Raw genomic sequence first — 17,610 nt, 5'->3', positions numbered from 1 at the left:
TGAATCATCTTCTGCATTTAATGTACCTAATACCCATTGATCAGGTCATTGGCTTATTGGTTACCTACTTTGCTGCTAAGTGATTCTCTATGATTGCTTTTTTCATTACTTGTTTTCATTCCAGGAACAGCTTCTATTGTGTCCCATTACACTAATGGAAATTATTGATATGGAAATTACTAGGCCCTGAGCTTAAGAATGTTGATACACAATCACATAGCATTTCTTCAAGTTGTAGAACTGTTCTTGTATAATTAGCAGTAAATATTGACATGTTAGTGAAATTAGTGAATTTATTTAATTCAAAGCAAAAGACCAAGAAACATAGTTAGAAAGGAAAGGAAACACCAAATATTTTGCATAGCTATGTATACTTTGGTAAAAATAAATGTAGTGAGTTTGGTTTTGTGTTTAATACCCTGTGTTAAAAATTCTTTAGCATCCCTTAGTTAAATACAAGAATGTTTTAGATTATAGTTGCTGTAAACATGCCCATGTTACAGATAGAAAAGTTAGCCCCAGGGTAGCTAATATCTGCCTTGTGTTGTCCAATATGGTGGCCAGTAGCCACATTTGGCTGTTGAACACTTGAAATATAGCTGGTCTGAACTGAGATATATTGTAATTATAAAATGTACACCGAATTTTGAAGACTTAGTGTGGAAAAAAATGTAAAAAAGTCACTAATATTTTATTGATTATATGTTGAAATGATAGTATTTTGAAGAGTCGATAACAATAAAGTATATTATTTAAATTAATTTCATTTCTTTTTTTCTCCTTTTTTTTAAGTGTGGCTACTAGAAAAAAATGATTACATCTCTGGTTCCCATTGTATTTCTATTGGACAACACTGGTCCAGCACAAGTCCTAAATGGGTAGTGTCTAGCACTGTGCTGTCCAATAAGGTAGCAAATAGCCACTCAGGACAATGATATCCAAATGTAAATGACTTAAAATTAAATATAATTTATAGTTCTGATTCTAGGTTGTACCATTCACATGTTAAATGCTATTGCCAAATGTGACCAGTAGCTACTAGCCATACCTAGCTGGCCAGTAGGACAACACAGATAGAGAAAACTTACATCATCCCAGAAAGTTCTATTGGAAATGCTGGTCTAGCGCATCCCTAAGCAAGCACTGCCGCTCTGCTAAGCCATTGTCCATTGAGGCTGTGATGAAATGCAATGAGAATAAATGTGTCATATTAAAGATAAAACCGTGCAAAGAGTGATAGCATGTGGTTGGCAGTCAGGATTACTACATATGGTATTCATCCTTGGAAGTAGTAACCTCTAAGTGCTGCTCAGCATAGAGCTTCAGACATGATTTTTATCCATCAGGGCAATCACCTAATTTTGACGGACAGAAAAGATATAAAGCAGGTGTAATGTGCTGGAAACCCTTTGGATGCTTTAATAAGTCTAAGGGAACAAGAACCTCTGTGCCGGCTCTCGGCCCCTCTCTGTCAGGGGTCTGGTATCTGATAACCAAAGAAGTGAGACTACGAAACACGGTCTGTTGGCCTAGCAGCCAGACAGCACCAATGCTTATGCTCCTGGGCCAACCGCCTACCCGACATTAAGAGGGTAATGAGAACTGTGCGTTTAGGGGTTCGGGGGCTGCAGAATGGGAAGGCCAAAGACTTTAAAGTAAGCACTTAAGGGGAAATGTCTATAAAGTCAGGAGTCAAAATCATTCTTAAACCGACACCCTCGGAATCACAAGCCAAAATTAATTTCTTCAGTCTCTCTTTGCTTTTGGCCGTGACCTCTTTTCCCTAGAGCCAGAGAAGGCCCAGGTGTAGTCAGAAAAATACGGGGAAGGGGGTGTAGAAGTAAATGAAGACGAGCTTCTCACTTTCTTTCTTTGGCACACACTCTTTTTCTCGATGGCGGGGCATGTGTGTCTGAACACGTTTATTTGAATGCATACATGATGGAACTCCTCTGTAGTCTTGTTGCCTTTATTTTGTTTGTCCGGAAGTGAAGATATCAGGAGAACTATCCCTCATGAGTACCTGCATGTCATTACTGTACCCAGTTTTCAGAGGAGGAAACTGAGTCTCTGAGTGGTTAGTTCCACTGTCTAAGGTCACTACCTGGTTAGTAGCTAAACCGGGATTTAAGCCCAGGTCTCCCCGGAAGTCAAACTCTTTGCTGTACATCAAAATACCTGTCCTGGGCACCCGAGGTGGAGCACAGTGGGATTCCCTGCCACTGGCATTAATGTGAGTATAAATGAGTTAATACTGTATATTGCTTCTGAGGCGTAGGATTTAGCCTGTGAGAGTCTCCGTGGCCTGGAGTACAGAGGCTAAGAATCCTTGTCACTGATAAATGATCTGCAGGCTCTTAATCCTGATTCCACATTACTCATTTGTAAAGCAGTTGGCATATTTGCACTGAGCAGATTGCTCTCTCTGCCAGCTTAGCTTCTCATGGCAGTTTGGGATTTTTTTTTTCCTTTAAGATTTTATAAAGCTGAGTATAAAATGGGAATTTCATAAACGCTTAAGCATCTTTAGTGAAGCTAATTTATAGAATGTAAATGTTCCTCTCTGGCGATTTAAACCCAAATTCCTCAGCAGTGGGGGTTGGGGCCAAGAAACAGGAAACTGCTCTGTTTCATTGTTCATGCTCAACAATAAAAAATTAAATGGCCTAAAAAGTGCAAGCCAGAGAGATTTTTTTAGACATTCTTCTGGATCTGAGCGCTGGTGATGAACACATAAATTGGATGCTTCTTGTCATTTCTTCCCGTGGGGCCTGGCAGCTGTGCCTTGTACCCCTGGGTGACTCAGCACACATGGCACCGGGCTAGACACATGGCCAGCACCATCCTGAAGTCACCTTTGCCAGCAACTGAGCTCACCGCCCTTCCCTCGGGAGCCCACCTTGGGCATGGCGCGACCGAGGAGCCCGGCGCCTGGGTTGTGCAAGAGCAGGAGGCCCTTCCTGCGACACTTGGCCCAAGTCTGCAGCGACGCTCCCACCGAGCTACTTTCTGCTTCTAGTTTAGTGTCTGTTTTTGTTTCCAAATTATGAGATGGCATGAAATCTGCCTTCACTCTTCTCCTATGGAACCAAGCGGTATATAAATAAGTAGATATTTCATAAATCAAAAGGGGAAGTCTTTTCCTCACTTCCTGCCTATGGCTTTAGGACTCCATCCCCTCTTTTGTCCTTTCCCCTCCTCCCCCAAACCCAAACCACAGAAACATGCTAAATCCTCTCTGAATGGGATGACCTTTTTTCTTTTAATCGTGCATAGCTGACACCATCCTAATCATCAGATGAAGAGATTCTGGACACCGTATGATAGAACTAATACAACGAACATTTAAGAAGTGCTTTGTTGTGCCGAGTCCCATATAATAGGGACCTCATCTCATTTCATTCTTACAAGAATCCTGAGACCAGCGCTGACGTCATCATTCCTATTTTGCAGATGAGAAAACTGAGGCTCAGAGAGATCCTGTAACCTGTCCACAGCCACACATGTATGTGGCGTGACAGGGTGGGCACCCTGGGCTGTGTCACGCATATCACGTGCCTCAGTGTGCGGCAGCTCTGCTTTGCAGGTTGCCTGTGATGGAACAGAAAGACATTGCTCAGGCTGACCTCCAGGCTAACAGAGACAAGAAGACAAGGTAGATTCAGGTACAGCTCATTACATGACATAGCTCTGTATTTGTCCAGAATATGGTAGGCTCTGTTGCAGCAACAAATCCCAAAGTAGTAGTGTTTTAGCACGGCAAACGTTCAGTTCTTGCTTGTGCAAAATCCACTGCGGAAGCTCAAGCTGGATGGAGACATGGCATGTGTAGATGCTTCCGCTGGGAGTCCCAGCTGAGTCCAGCCTCTGACTCATCCCATCCCAGGCACCAGACACGTGAGAGAAGAAGCCTCTAGATGATTCCTGCTCTAAACATTTCCAGTCACGTCTGGCTCGTCATGTCTTCCTAGCTAAGGCCCCAGACACCAAGGAGCAAGGTAAGCCATAGTGTCCTGTATGAAGTTCTGGCCCACAGAATGTATGAGCCTTCTAAAGTGGTTGTTTTGAAGGCAGTTGTTTATGAAGTGATGGATAGTCTCAGCATACATGCTGGATTTGCCCACGCTGCAGGCTGTACCTTTCCTTCACTCAACAAATATTTGCTGAGCACATTTGAAGGGCCAGACGCTATTCTGGGCACACATCAGTGAACAAACAGATAAAGAAACCTGTCTTCATGGGGGCTTATATTTGACAGGGAGAATAGTTGCCGGGTTTTCAAAAGATATATATTTTCAGTATGATTTTCTAGGTACAAAAGTAATATTCACTTATTCTATAATATTTGAGAAATACAAAAAAGATGTTTAGAAAATGCAAAAAAAACCCCATAGGAAATAATAATCATCATGCAGAAATAATGCATTCTCTCTATTGTATTATCTTTCTCTCTCTCTTCTCTCTCCAAAACTGGAGTCAGATTATTAAAGTCAGCTTTATATCCTACCCCCACCCCCCATTTAGACAGTATTGCAAACTGTCATAGTCCATTTGGGCTGCTATAACAAAATACCTGAGACTACTGACTTATAAACAACAGAAATTTATGTCTCAGAGCTCTGGAGGCTGGCAAATCCAAGATCAATTTGCCAGAGCACTCAGTATCTGGTGAACACCCAGTTTGTGATTTGTAGATGGCAACCCTTTGCGGGGTCCTCACCCAGTGGAGGGGACATGTGAGCTCTCTGGGGCTTCATGTATAAGGGTGCTAATCTCAGCCATGAGGGCTCCACTAATTCCTGATTAATCTCCTCCCACAGCCCCCTCCTCCTAATACCATCACCTTGGAGGGGAGGATCTCCACCTATGAATTTGGGTGGAGGACACACACATTCAGCCCGGGAGCACCAACTTTTCTCCTATTGCTAAAATGTGATTTTTATTCATATTTTACAGGCTGCATCTTGTTCCAGGTGGTAGCTATACCAATTATTTAACTATTCTGCAACTATCCTGCATTCTTGATTTCAATTTTTCACCGGGGTAAGCAACGTCTTGAAGAAGAACAACCTTGAACGTGAATCTTTGGCAGCGTCTCTGATGAGTTGCTTCGAACGTAATCAGAGAAGTGGGATTACTGGTTCAAAGGGTAGGAGAATGTTCGGGTTCTTAATAAATATTGCCAGGTTGCTTTCCAGAATGTTCGCACCAATTTGCATTCTCACCTGTATTTTATGGGATGCCGCTTTCATACTTGTGCCAGGACTCAGTGTTAGAGTGTTTCTAATCTTTGCCAATTTGTTACACTGAAGAATGGTATTTCATTTTAAGACTGGTTCACTGTCTAGGTTGCTCGCCAAGATGGGATTTGCCTAAACCAGAGTTGTCATCCCAGCTCTGGCTCCCTTATAACAAGATAGGCGACCTTAGGCAGACTCAGTTTTCTTTCTGTCAAATGGTGATATTTATTCTGGCTCCTTGGGATACTGGGTGGATTCAATATGTTGGGGTTTATTTATTTATTTTTTAAAGATTTTATTAATTTATTTTACAGAGACACAGCAAGAGAGGGAGCACAAGCAGGGGGAATGAGAGAGGGAGAAGCAGGCTTCCCACTGAACAGGCAGCCCGATGTGGGGCTCGATCCCAGGACCCTGGGATCATGACCTGAGCCGAAGGCAGACGCTTAATGATTGAGCCACCCAGGCGCCCCAATATGTTGAGGTTTATGAAGTGTTTAATACCGTGCCTCTCACAGAACAGCTAAATGGCAACTATTATTATGCATGTGACAATTCAGCAATTACCAACCCATGACGGGTTCTAGCCTTTTCTCCTTTCTCTGTGTCTTGGAGAAGATTCTGATTTTCCTCCATTGTATTTCTCTTCCTTTCTTCTCCTCTGAAGAGAGGGATGCCATTCTTTTGGGTTTTTGTGAATTAGAATCAGAAAGAATGAAAGAGAAGGACAAAGAAACACGAGGGCCAAGGACAGGTGACTCAAAACTCAGTGGCTAGCAACAGAGGTTTCTGCACATGGGTCTGCTGTTGTCTGTAGGCAGGCCAATGGTGGTTGGGCTTAGCTGGGTGGTTCTGCTTTGGACTGTGGGCTCCATGGGCTTGGTTCCAGGGTTTATGCTTGATCCGGGGCCCACATGGAATGAGCAGAAAATACCCAGGGTATGCTGTCACGGTAGATCACCTGAGCAAAAGGGGTCAAGCCAAAACCCGCAAGCAAACTTAAGGCCTCGACTTCTTTTGCATCTGCTAATGTTGTATTGGCCAAAAAAAGTCACATGGCCCAGTCCAGCATCAGTTGGGGTGGGAAGCCTCCTCGTCCCACAGTGAGAGAGGGAAGGGAAGGAATATGTGCTGGATGAATGATCATAGCAAATGTTTCTGGGAAATTTCAGGAAGAGGGTGCTGGATAGTGTGCAATGTATAAAGCAGGGAGGAAAGAAAAGAGATCATGACACATGTTGGATATATGTGAGATTTTACGAGTTAAAAACTTGTCAATTCGTTTCATCTGGCTGGCCTGGGCTTTATCAGATGGCACTTCCCCGTGGGACCGACCCAAGGTGCAAGGGCTTCCATAGCATCACATATTGGAAACAATCACTATCTTCTCTATGGCTGCATCCTACATGCTTCTTTCTCTTTGGGTATTGTAGACCTTTCAAGCATTTCCTCTTTCTTTTTCTCCCACTAGGAGAAAAGTATGGGTAGTGGCTTCCTAACTGTGATTTACCAAGTGCCCACAGGAAATGTGTCACATGTCCCCTCAGCATCTCATTTAAAGGAGGGCAGACAGCACGCTTGAGAGACCTTGTTGGACAGGAGGGCCCAGGGGCAGAGCATGAGAGCAGCCTGCTGGGTCTCAGTAATGACTCAGAAGCTCCAAATTCACTTACAGAACCTTCCAGTGAAATCAAATTGGGAGTAAGCACAGGGCGTGACACTGAGGAGATAAAGCCAGAAGGGCTCTAATGAGAGGAACCATGTCATTTCAGGACCTTTATCGTCTGAGCAGAAAGTTTCTCCTTGCCTCCCTGGAGATCATTCACCTGGAACCTGACAGGAGCCGAATGTCTCTGATCTCCAGCTTTGCTTAGCTCTGCAGATGGCTGGCACATCACATATAGAATATTCCCCCACATTCCCAGTGCTATGAGGGGCTTGTTAATAAATTCATCCCAAATTGTAATTCTCATTCGCTCTCTCTAGCTGAACATGGACATGACAGCTCTACTTACCTCTCTAAATGTTATCTGTATTTAATGTTATCCAAAACATTTTTGTTTTGTTTCAGAGAGAACAGTGCTCTTTAAAAATCCAAGCCAGGAAGAATCATAGACTGCATCAAGAATTGCACTAAATAATGGGTCCTCAGCCTTCCCAGAGCTGTGGTGTGGAGTTCCACTGGAAATAATGGGCAATATTTGCACCTTTAAATATGTACGTATATTTGAGTGTTTGGGGACAGGGAGTGGTGTGTAATTCTGTGTCAAGTCATTAGGAGACATTTTTCAGAGTTTTAAAAATCTACAGCCAGATTGGCTATCTTTCTCTATTTCCATAAAAAGAAGGGAGTGTTTATATAAAATCGTCCCTACTATTATTTCTCCCTCACTTCCCCCATCCACAAAGAGTTGCTCTTTTTTTCTTTTTGGAAGTCTCATTATAAGCAATATTTTCATGTGCTTAAAAGCTTAGACGCAGAAGTTGGATAACACAGGTTTGAATTTCAGCCATTTCTGTGACCTTTAATAAGATACTTTACCTTTCCGTGTCTCTGTTTCTTCTTCTGAAAATGAGGAGAATAATAGGACCTACTTTTGGAATGTAAGGTACAGAAAGCCTCTTCACTTGGCCCACCTAGGATCTGCACTGTGGCTACAGGGGCAGGTCCCCCCCTCTCCCCCGCTGAGTCCCACCAGCAGCTTCCGCTGAGTGTCTCAGCTTTTCTGCCTCAGGGTCTTTTCCAAAGAGGGGCAACCTGGAAGTGCAGAGGTTTAACTCTCAACCAATGGGAGACAGGAGTCGGTGAGAAATTTCTCATTCCCCGATTCAGAGGGATAATTTGAGGTGTCGTCTATGCGGACCCCAGAGGGTGCAAAGTCGGGACTGAGCCTCAGTTGCCCACAGCACTAAAGAGCTCAACAAATACACCTTTGCACTGACTTCTCTCCAGCTGTCGCCATTATCATCCCTCCCCCATTTCTGCTTCCTGGGATCACCTCCCAATAAACTGCTGGCACCCAAGTCCTTGTCTCAAGCTCTGTTCGGGGGGATCCCAACTAAGAAAGCTCCCAGTAAATATTTGCTGGTATTATTCTCATGGAAAAACCTTTCTATTCCCAGGAAAAGTAATGTTGGAACCAAAATTCAAGATGCACGTTGAGACTTTTTTTCTCATTCGATGTTTTATTTAAATTGAAAAATATACAAACTGATAAACATTGCTTCATTTTGGACACCTTTGGAAAATCCTGGAAACTCATGGAAACAATACTTCTCGTTTCCTGGCACTTCTCACTCTTGCTTGGGGGAGGGGCTGGGCAGCTGGTGTGGTGTAGGAGGCACTCAGGGGACTCAGTGCTATTTGCCAACTAGTCCAGAAGTGTTTTTTTATTTTTTAATAATTTTTTTATTCTGACAGTTGGCTGTCTAGATTGATGTATGCTGCCTGAATGTCAGTCCTGGTTGTCAAGATTGACATTAAGTTCTCTAAACTCTTTTACCCAATTCCCTTTTGATCCCAAATACTGTCATTGGCAAGACAAGTGAGGATGAAGATTCTAGCCAGGGACCATAGAATATCTTTCCCCCTCAATGCAAAGCCAACTGGCCCATACCAGTATCAGCTTTGGCTTCATTGGCACCATGCTGTGACATTCAAGCCAACTGGCCTACGTGAACAGCTTCTAGCATTACCACAGTCTGATCTTTCCCCCTTGGAAATTTTCTTTGTAATTACTCTGGAGTTTTGTTGTGATCGGCTTCACGGTTATGTGGCAGGGAGCTGAACATTGTGAGGTGGATTGGCACACTCCTTAGGATGGGCTAACATGGGCAAATGTCCTCCTTGCAATATGCTTTTAAATTCAGTCCCTCCCTGGCTTGGCCACAAAGGCACAAGCATTGCCAAGGTGACTTTATTATTTGTATCCTGGAGTATGTTCTCTTTTGAGTATGTAGTTCCATTTCCTGGAATTATTATTTCTGGTAGGATTGGGGTTGATTTCTGGCTACCTATTATTTTTCCAGCTGAAATGTTTTATTCGTCACTTTGCCATTTCATGAAGCTTTGTGAAAACACCCGTTTTCCTCTCGGAAGGTCATTTTAGAGGGTGTTACTGCTCTCAGCTTCCCCATCTTCCAGGCCGTGGTGGTATACAAGAAAGAGACAAGTTGCAGCTCTCACATAATTGACTATAGGACTTTGTGCTTAGAACTGGATTTTTCTGAGCTTTTGTTTCCTCAACTGTAAAGTGGGAATAAAGATAGGATAAAAGGGATCATGCAAATCGAAGTATGAAGCGATCTAAGATATTCTTTTATTCAGTAAATATGGAAGGAACTTTCACCATATCAGCCATAGTTCCCAGCCTTAGGAAGCTATAGTTCAGTGGGGGAAAGAACACGTAGGCAATCTTAATGGGCAATTATGATCAAAATCTTAAGTCCTACAAACAGGGATAAATACAGGGTGTTACTAGAGCACATGGGAAGGAGGCTTAACTCAGCCTTGAAGGCACGTGGAAGACTTCTTGGAAAAAAAAAAACATGAAGATTAAGAGTTATTAATACTAATATTTAGTTATAATTAGTAGGGTATTTACTGTGTGCCGAGTAGTATGCTAAGCGCTGCTTCATTTAGATGTCACAATTGTGCCTACCTCATAGGGGTCTTTACCTCCATTTTATAGTTGAAGAAACCAGCTCAGAAAGGTTAAATAAATTACCCGAGGACACACAGCTAAGTGGCATGGTCAGACTTTGAATTTAAATTTGATTCTAGAGCCCTTGCTTTTATTTTTATTTTATTTTATTTTAATTCAAGAACCCTTGCTTTTAACAAAACAGATTTTGCAAATCTGTTCATGCCAGGTCCCGGCTTAAAATCAACCATTTGTGACTTCCTAATGTTCATGGGAGAATGACTAAACTTATCGTGACCCCAAATCTCCTGCCCACTCCTCTGGTCTCACCTTCCACCTCTCTCTCTGCCCCCGACCCCCATGACAGTCAGCCTCAGCAGTAGCTCATAAAGAATGTACTCAGCTAAGTCCGAGCTTGTCCTGTGGACAAGGGAGGCCATAGAAGTTGCCAGCAAATTGAGAAGGAGCAAGACAAGATCTGAAAAGTTTAGTTAAGAGAGAATTGAAGCACCTCAGCCACAGGTCATGGGGATCTCAAGGAAGGGAGGAGCAGGAGGGAAGGAGAAAGGGTAAATTGGATTCAAGAAACATTCAGTAGGTAGAATAAACAAATGGTGGTAACTGATCATGTTGGGGAGAGAAGGAATGCAAGGGGTCCATGCGGATTTCTGGCTTGAATGACAAGGTAGAAAGTTCTAGCTACATTTAAGGAACTATGATTAATGACTGACAGAAGGAAACAAAAACAGAAAACACAGTTCTACAGTGTTTTCATTATATGTATGCTGAAGGGTCCTGGAAATTGTAAAAATTTCCCTTCCTGGTCTTTTTCGTTCTCTCCCTTCCACACTGGGTGCAGGAATTCACTGAAAACTCCGCAAAAAAAAAAAAAAAAAAAAAAAATCCTTTTTCTCTGCCCCCGGCCCCCATCCCACAAGTTGAACTACAAACCCAGAAAGCAGCAGCTCCAGATTAGGCAATCAAACAGCTCTCAGAATTAAGCTTTTAAACATTAAAATCAATCAAGCCCAAAGAATCTAGCTCGAAATGAAGAGGTGTTTAAAAGAAGTAGGCTGAGGTGCTCTGAGAAAAACAACCTTCATTATTAAAGCAGAGTTTTCACAGTGTGGGGAAAAAAATGTTCCAATATTGTCCAATTGAAAATGTAAATCTGTTTACCTTCCAGATGGTCTTTTTGGTGAGTGCTCTTATTAAAATCTACTGCTTACCTGTTTGTCTTTGAAAGAGAGTGAGTTACTTGGGGAAGGTCATCAGACCCAGGTAGGCTAGAATCATTTTCTTGCATTTGTCACTGAGTGAATATCTCCTGTGACTTTTGGCTTGTTAGTTAATTACTATATAAATTTCCCTACTAAAGATGGAGATCTTATTCAGTGTTGGGTTCTTTCCAGAAATCAAGTGTCAAATGTTCACGTTGCTTAAAAAGATGGTTTCTCTCTTCTCTCTTCATGTCTTCCCCTCCCTTCTTGATCCTGTGGTACATTTATCATACTGATATTATGACATTAAAATCACTTTTGTATCAATCGACTTGGATGCCTAGAACATCAGGTCAACAGGGTTTGGAGGCAGAATTAGTCTGATGGAGAAACTGGAAAGAAAACGTGCTTCTTAAGTGAGTGATCTTCAAGTGGATTTATATTCAACAGTGACCTAAGGAACACTGGTGGGTCATATGTTCATATACCAAATAAAATATTATCTGTATCAGCGCTGTTCAAAAGAAGTATGTTGTGAACCTCAAATGCAGGTCATATATGAAGTTAAAACTTTTCCAGCAGCCACCTTAAAAAAGCAGAAAGAAACCAGTGGAGTTAACTTTAATATTATTTTATTTACTTCTCTATATCTAAATATTATATCTCAACATGTGATCTTATGGAGATCTTTTACATTCCTTTTTGTACTGTCTTTGAAATCTAGTTTGCATTTTATACTTCGAGATGTCATAATTCAGAAGAGACACATTTCAAAGTTCTCAGTGCAGCTACATGTAGACAATTATAGCTGGTGGCTACCACATTGGACAGTGTAGATCTATATAGTCCAAGGACAGTTTTTCCTCTCAAGTTAATAGGCCAAGAGTAGGCTTACACATTTAATGAATCCACCTCCCCCCCTTTTCCAACTGAGAAAGAAAAAAAAATGGGCCTGCTATGAAAACTGGCAAAATGGCTCTGATGATAAATTGCAGGTTAAATTCATTTTCATATAATTGTTTCTTGGTTCCAGGACTGGTCACAAGTGAAAAATCATCCTTTTTCAGAATATAGACAACTTCATTCAAGGGGCAGTAAAACTGAGGCATTAAAATAAATAACAAGCTGCATTTTTTTTTTTAATGAGAGGTAAAAATTTCATCCTTTCAGATGATGCAACATTTTCATTAGTAATAGTCAGTAGATCTCTCTTTCGTAAGCTAGTGACTATATTAAACATGAATTATAAGAATTCTGTTGGTTCCCAGCAGGATTTTTCTGTAGATTAGTAGATTTTTTTAAAAAAGTATATATCTATATGTACATTTGTGTATATGTATACACACACACACACACACACACACACACACACACATTTGGCAGCTCTGGATGACTTTAATTTCTAGCTGGGAGAACTCTCCTGCTCAGCATTTTGGTGGTGGTGGGGGGGGAACTATAATAATTAGATGCATTCAGAAAAGTTTTCTAGGAGATGAATTGTGTTACATAACAAATCAAGTTCTTTTTGATGTGCTGAGCATCTTTACCTTTCTAGCCCTAAACCCAGTGAATGTAGTATCTTTCAAGCTGCAAACACATTCTGAGTTTTATGAATTGGAGATTTTTTCGTTGTTGTTTTACAGAAGGCAGTAAGGTTCAATGTGGTGTTGTGGAAATTCTTTGGAATCAAAAGGATCTGGCTCTGAATCTCCATTTTCCCTGGGCTATTTTGGACCAGTCACTTGAATTCTCTGGGCCTCAGATTCCCCATTTGTGCAAAGAGGATGATAATATTTGACTCAGAGGTTGTTGTGAAGAGAAGTATGATCATACATGTACGATGTCAGAAACAGACCCTTGATTAGTGATGATTCTCTCACACTGCCTTCTGCAGGCTACCAGGTGAGATGCAATGATGTTAAGCGTTCACAGGCTCAGTGTTTATGGTGGTTGAGCTGTCAGCCAGAGCTGTGGTCTCATCTGAAGGCTTGACTAGGGGAAGATCTGCTTCTACGCTCACTCACGTAATTATTGGCAAGGTTTCGTTCTTTCTGAAGTGATGGATTCAGGGCCTTAATTCCTCACTGGCTGTTGGCTGGAGGTCTTTACAGTTCTTGGCCATTGGAACCTTTCCATAAGGCAGTTCACAAACAGGCAGCTTGTAAGCAAGAGGGAGAGAGAGACAGACAGACAGACAGACAGAAGTTAGGGGTGGAGAATAGGACCCCAAGTGTTCTTGTCACCTAATTTTGGAACCAACATCCCATATGTTTGGCAGTATTTGTTAGAACCAAGTCACTAGGTCCAGCAGCACCCAGAGGAGGGGATGACATAGGAGTGTGAACATGAGGAAGGGGGATCCTTGGGGGTCATCTGAGAGGTTGCCCAACACAGATGTCTGCAGCTTTCACCTTCACGTTTCCTGGTATTCCTTCCCCTTCACATGAAGTTCCTAAGTCAGAAGAGCTAAAGAAATCGGAACTCTGAGCCAGGAGCTCTGGTAAATGCTTCCCATAGCTCTTATGATACCAGATGTTATACTATGTGGTCATTGCTTCCTTTGATATGTGTCCACCTCCCCAATTAGACTGTGAACTCCATGAAGATGGGGACATGGCTTTGCTCACTGCAACAATCCAGAGCCTAGAGCAGTGTTTGACACAGAGCCGGTTCTCAATAAATGTTTGTCAGATAACTAAGGGAAGGAGTAAGGATCCTTTTGCTTTATACAATGACTCTAGGAGGCAGGTGCAACTATTATGCCCATTTCACAGGAAACTGAGGCTCAGACAAAGTGACTTTCTCAGCCTCACAGAGCTAGTAAGTGGTGGGACCTAGGAGTTCAAGTGTATCAAACTGCCTCAAAGCCTGTTCCCTCAGTCACTTGATGCTGTGGTCTCCTGATTTTATGTTGGGGGACGTCTGTGTGTGTGTGCGTGTGTGTGTGTCTATGTGTGTGTGTGTGTATGTGTGGTGTTTTTTGGAAGAGAAATAGTGTCTTCATCCACCACGTAGTCTCTCAGTAGGCAGCTTCCATCACCCTCCCCAGTCTGGTGTGGAGCAAGCCTTCCTTGGCTCCATCCTCAAGTGAATTTCTGTGTTCTTCACATACAAGAGAGAAGAATGGAAATCACATGAAGGAAAGAGGAGCAGGGCATTTGGAGCCCCTGTGAAACCGTGTGCCACAGAGGTGACTCCGGAGCTAGAACTTTCTTTGTTACCTCTCTGCCTGATTTTTACGAAGCTAATGAAGCAAGGAAACTTTTTGTAAATACAGTTTTTCCTTAGTCCTTTTAGTGGTTCTGCCTCTTCACTCCTCTAGATGGTTCCAACTCTTCTTCAAGTTTGAAATGGTCTTTCTGAAATGTGAAAGGCCCGAATTGTAGATGTGGAAGAAAGGTAGTGATAATGACAATAATAGAAAAACAAACCATGATAACAATCAAACTAACATTTATTGAGTGCTTACTATGTACTAGGCAAAGTTCTAAGTGCTTTCCACGTATTCGTTCATGTAAAACATCCCATAGAACCATGAAGTCAATCCTACGGATGATTTTCAAGGCAGATGTACTAGTTATCTATTGCCACATAGTGAATTACCGTGAAAGTTAGTGGCTTAAAGCAACAATACACATTCATGATCTCTGCTGGCTTCCCTGGATCAGGAATTTGGGAGTGGCTGGGTGGCTCCACCTCAGGATGTCTCATGAAGGCTGCTTTCATCTGAATGCTTGGTTGGTGCTAGAGGCTTGAACCATTCCAAGACGGTTCATTCCAATGGCCGGCAAGTTGGAAGGAAGCTCAGTTCCTCCTCATGTGGCCCTCTCTGCAGGGCTGCTCTAGTGTCCTCACCATATGGTGGCAGGCTTCCCCAGAGCCAGGCATCTAAGACCCAAGGAAGAAGCTGCTTCGACCATTGTGACTCAGCCTTAGAAGTTACCCAGAGTCACTTCCACAATACCCTAGGATGTGACAACTGGAAAGAGCACTGGAGCATATCCCAGACACTGTGCGTTTTACCCGTGATGTGGCTGGGGCCAGCTGTGTGGAGTGTTGGGAAAATGTAGGGAGCTGTAGAGCATTGTACCAGTGACCCAGAAGAACCAAATCCCTTCATCTCTCCGTCAGCAAAGGGAAGCCATGTTGAAAGCACGCATCCAAGGACAGAGTGTGTCCCTTGGTAAATAAGTAACAAACGCAATCTGGTTCTGATTTTTATTAAACCAACTGTGAAAAAGACTTGCAATTGGCCCTCTGTGACCTGAACAATTAGCATTAGAACCTATCGTGCTTTCCAGAAACTGAATGCCCTGTGTTTTTGATGGGATTCTAAAGAACTGAGAAAGAGGAGAGTAATGAAGTGTAAAGAGTGAGTTCCCCTCCGGCCCAGGCATTTATGGGGAGGAGGTTAGGAATGATTCAGTATGAAAACAACTGAACTTAAAGAGAGCTTTGCATTTGTTCAAATCATTTCAAGGACATTAGTACATTTAAAAGAAGTGAGAGAATGAGAGAGAGAGACATGTGGGAGTAAGCCAAGTACACTAAATCATTCCTGAATTTGAAGTTCATGTGCCCAAAAGGAACCTAAGGAAACAAGAATGTTGGTGGTGGGTCAGATCCGTTGTCCTATATTCCTAATGGTTGAAGGCAAGTGAGCAGCTGACAGAGAAATTACTTGCTTTCTTGGGTATCACTAGCAAAGGCTAGGGGCTTCCTGGAAAAAATGCACATACCCACCTATACCTGAAGTCTTGCACACAATTTTAGGAACTTTAAAACTCCCTGAAGCTCATGGGATAGTCACTCTACTGTTCATGGATTCCAGGATATAATCCCTGAATGCTAAATGTTGTGGAGAATTTATTTATATTTTCCATACTAGACAAACTATTTTGTAACATGGAACTTGCTAAACTTTCCTACATCACATCACATTTTCTCATTACTTTGAACTGTCATTGGTATTTTTAAATTTTGAACTGATCCACTTCAGCTGTCATGTTTCCAGATTAGAGCTGACAATTAAAACGTCACTGAATCTGAGCTTGCCTCCAGTGCATCCCCAATGTGATGTGGGATTCCTGGCTACAGTCTTCCTGATTCATCCTCCCAGCACCCACACCCTCTGAACTCCTACAAACAGGTATGACTTACATACAGTATAATTCACCCTTTTTAGGTGTGTCTTTTAGGAATGCAGTTGCATAGGTTTTGACAAATGTATAAAGTTCCCTTGTGCCCCTGTACTCACCTCTTTCCCATAGACCCATACCCCGGTAACTAGTGATCTGATTTTGGTCTCTGTGGTTTAGCTTCCCTCCTCCTCCCAGGTCTTTTTTTTTTTTTTTTAATTTTTTTAAAGATTTTTATTTATTTGACAGAGACACAGCGAGAGAGGGAACACAAGCTCGGAGAGGGAGAAAGGGAGAGGTAGGCCTCCTGCTGAGCAGGGAGCCCGATATGGGGCTCGAACCCAGGACCCTGGGATCATGACCTGAGCCGAAGGCAGAGGATTAACGACTGAGCCACCCAGGCACCCCTCCTCCCAGGTCTTCTGAATGGAATCATACAGAATATACCCTTTGGGTATATTTGAATTCTTTCTCTTAGCTTGCTTTTGGTATTTGCTCATGTTGTTCCACTAAATGATATAATACAATTTGTTTATCCATTCACCAGTGGATGGACACACGAGTTATTTCCAGGTTTTGGCAATCATATTAGTTTTTTTTCTTTTTTGGGGGGGTGAACTCGCTGGGGCAGCAGGACTACTCTGCAAACTGTGCAAAGTTACACAACTTTACACATTTAGGGAGGGTGAGGGGATGCAGAGTTGTGCACTGCATTCTTCCACCATCTAAATCCTTTGGCAGTTTTCACTAACGCTTCTTGGAGCTTCAACTGCATTCGAGCAGCTGTTCATTTTGCATCTGGGCGTAAGCCTTTACATTTTTCTTTTCCGCGAATCGGGGCCCCAACGTTCCACTGGTATGGGTATTCGAGATCCAGATGAAATAACTCTTTAAAGGTGTTAGCTTCCCTCCTCCACGTGTGGTTCTCAGATGGCAGTCTCTCGGAACCACCTCGACGCTTGTCAGAAAAGCAGAATCTCAGGCCCCACCACAGACCTACGCGGAGTCCACATTTTAACAAGAAGCCCAAGTGTGTCAGACGCATAGTAGTTTGAGAAGCACTGGTTGGTATTCCACTCTTGCTACTAAAAATAAAATGCACATTTTCTTGTAATATTTGGCCCTTTCTTCCAAACTTTTTCTGTCTCTCCCTGGAGTAAACTAATTTTGTAGTTAAGAACTCCAGCTTGGGTCTGGGGGAGGGGGTGAGCGCCCCATCCTCGAGGATGGAGGAGCTAAGAGAGGAGGAAAAAGAGAAGAGACGAGGCAGAGAACAGAGCCAGGTCTGTTGGGAAATCCTCGCAGCCCAGGCGGGAGGCGGCGAGGCCGAGGCGGCCGGGCACTCGGCGGCCGCCTCGGCGGCCCCTTT

The sequence above is a fragment of the Callorhinus ursinus genome, unplaced genomic scaffold (genome assembly GCF_003265705.2).
Source record: "Callorhinus ursinus isolate GAN/ISIS: 27379988/994484 unplaced genomic scaffold, GSC_fseal_2.0 scaffold21, whole genome shotgun sequence".
NCBI lineage: Eukaryota > Metazoa > Chordata > Mammalia > Carnivora > Otariidae > Callorhinus > Callorhinus ursinus.
This window is presented reverse-complemented; position numbering follows the sequence as displayed.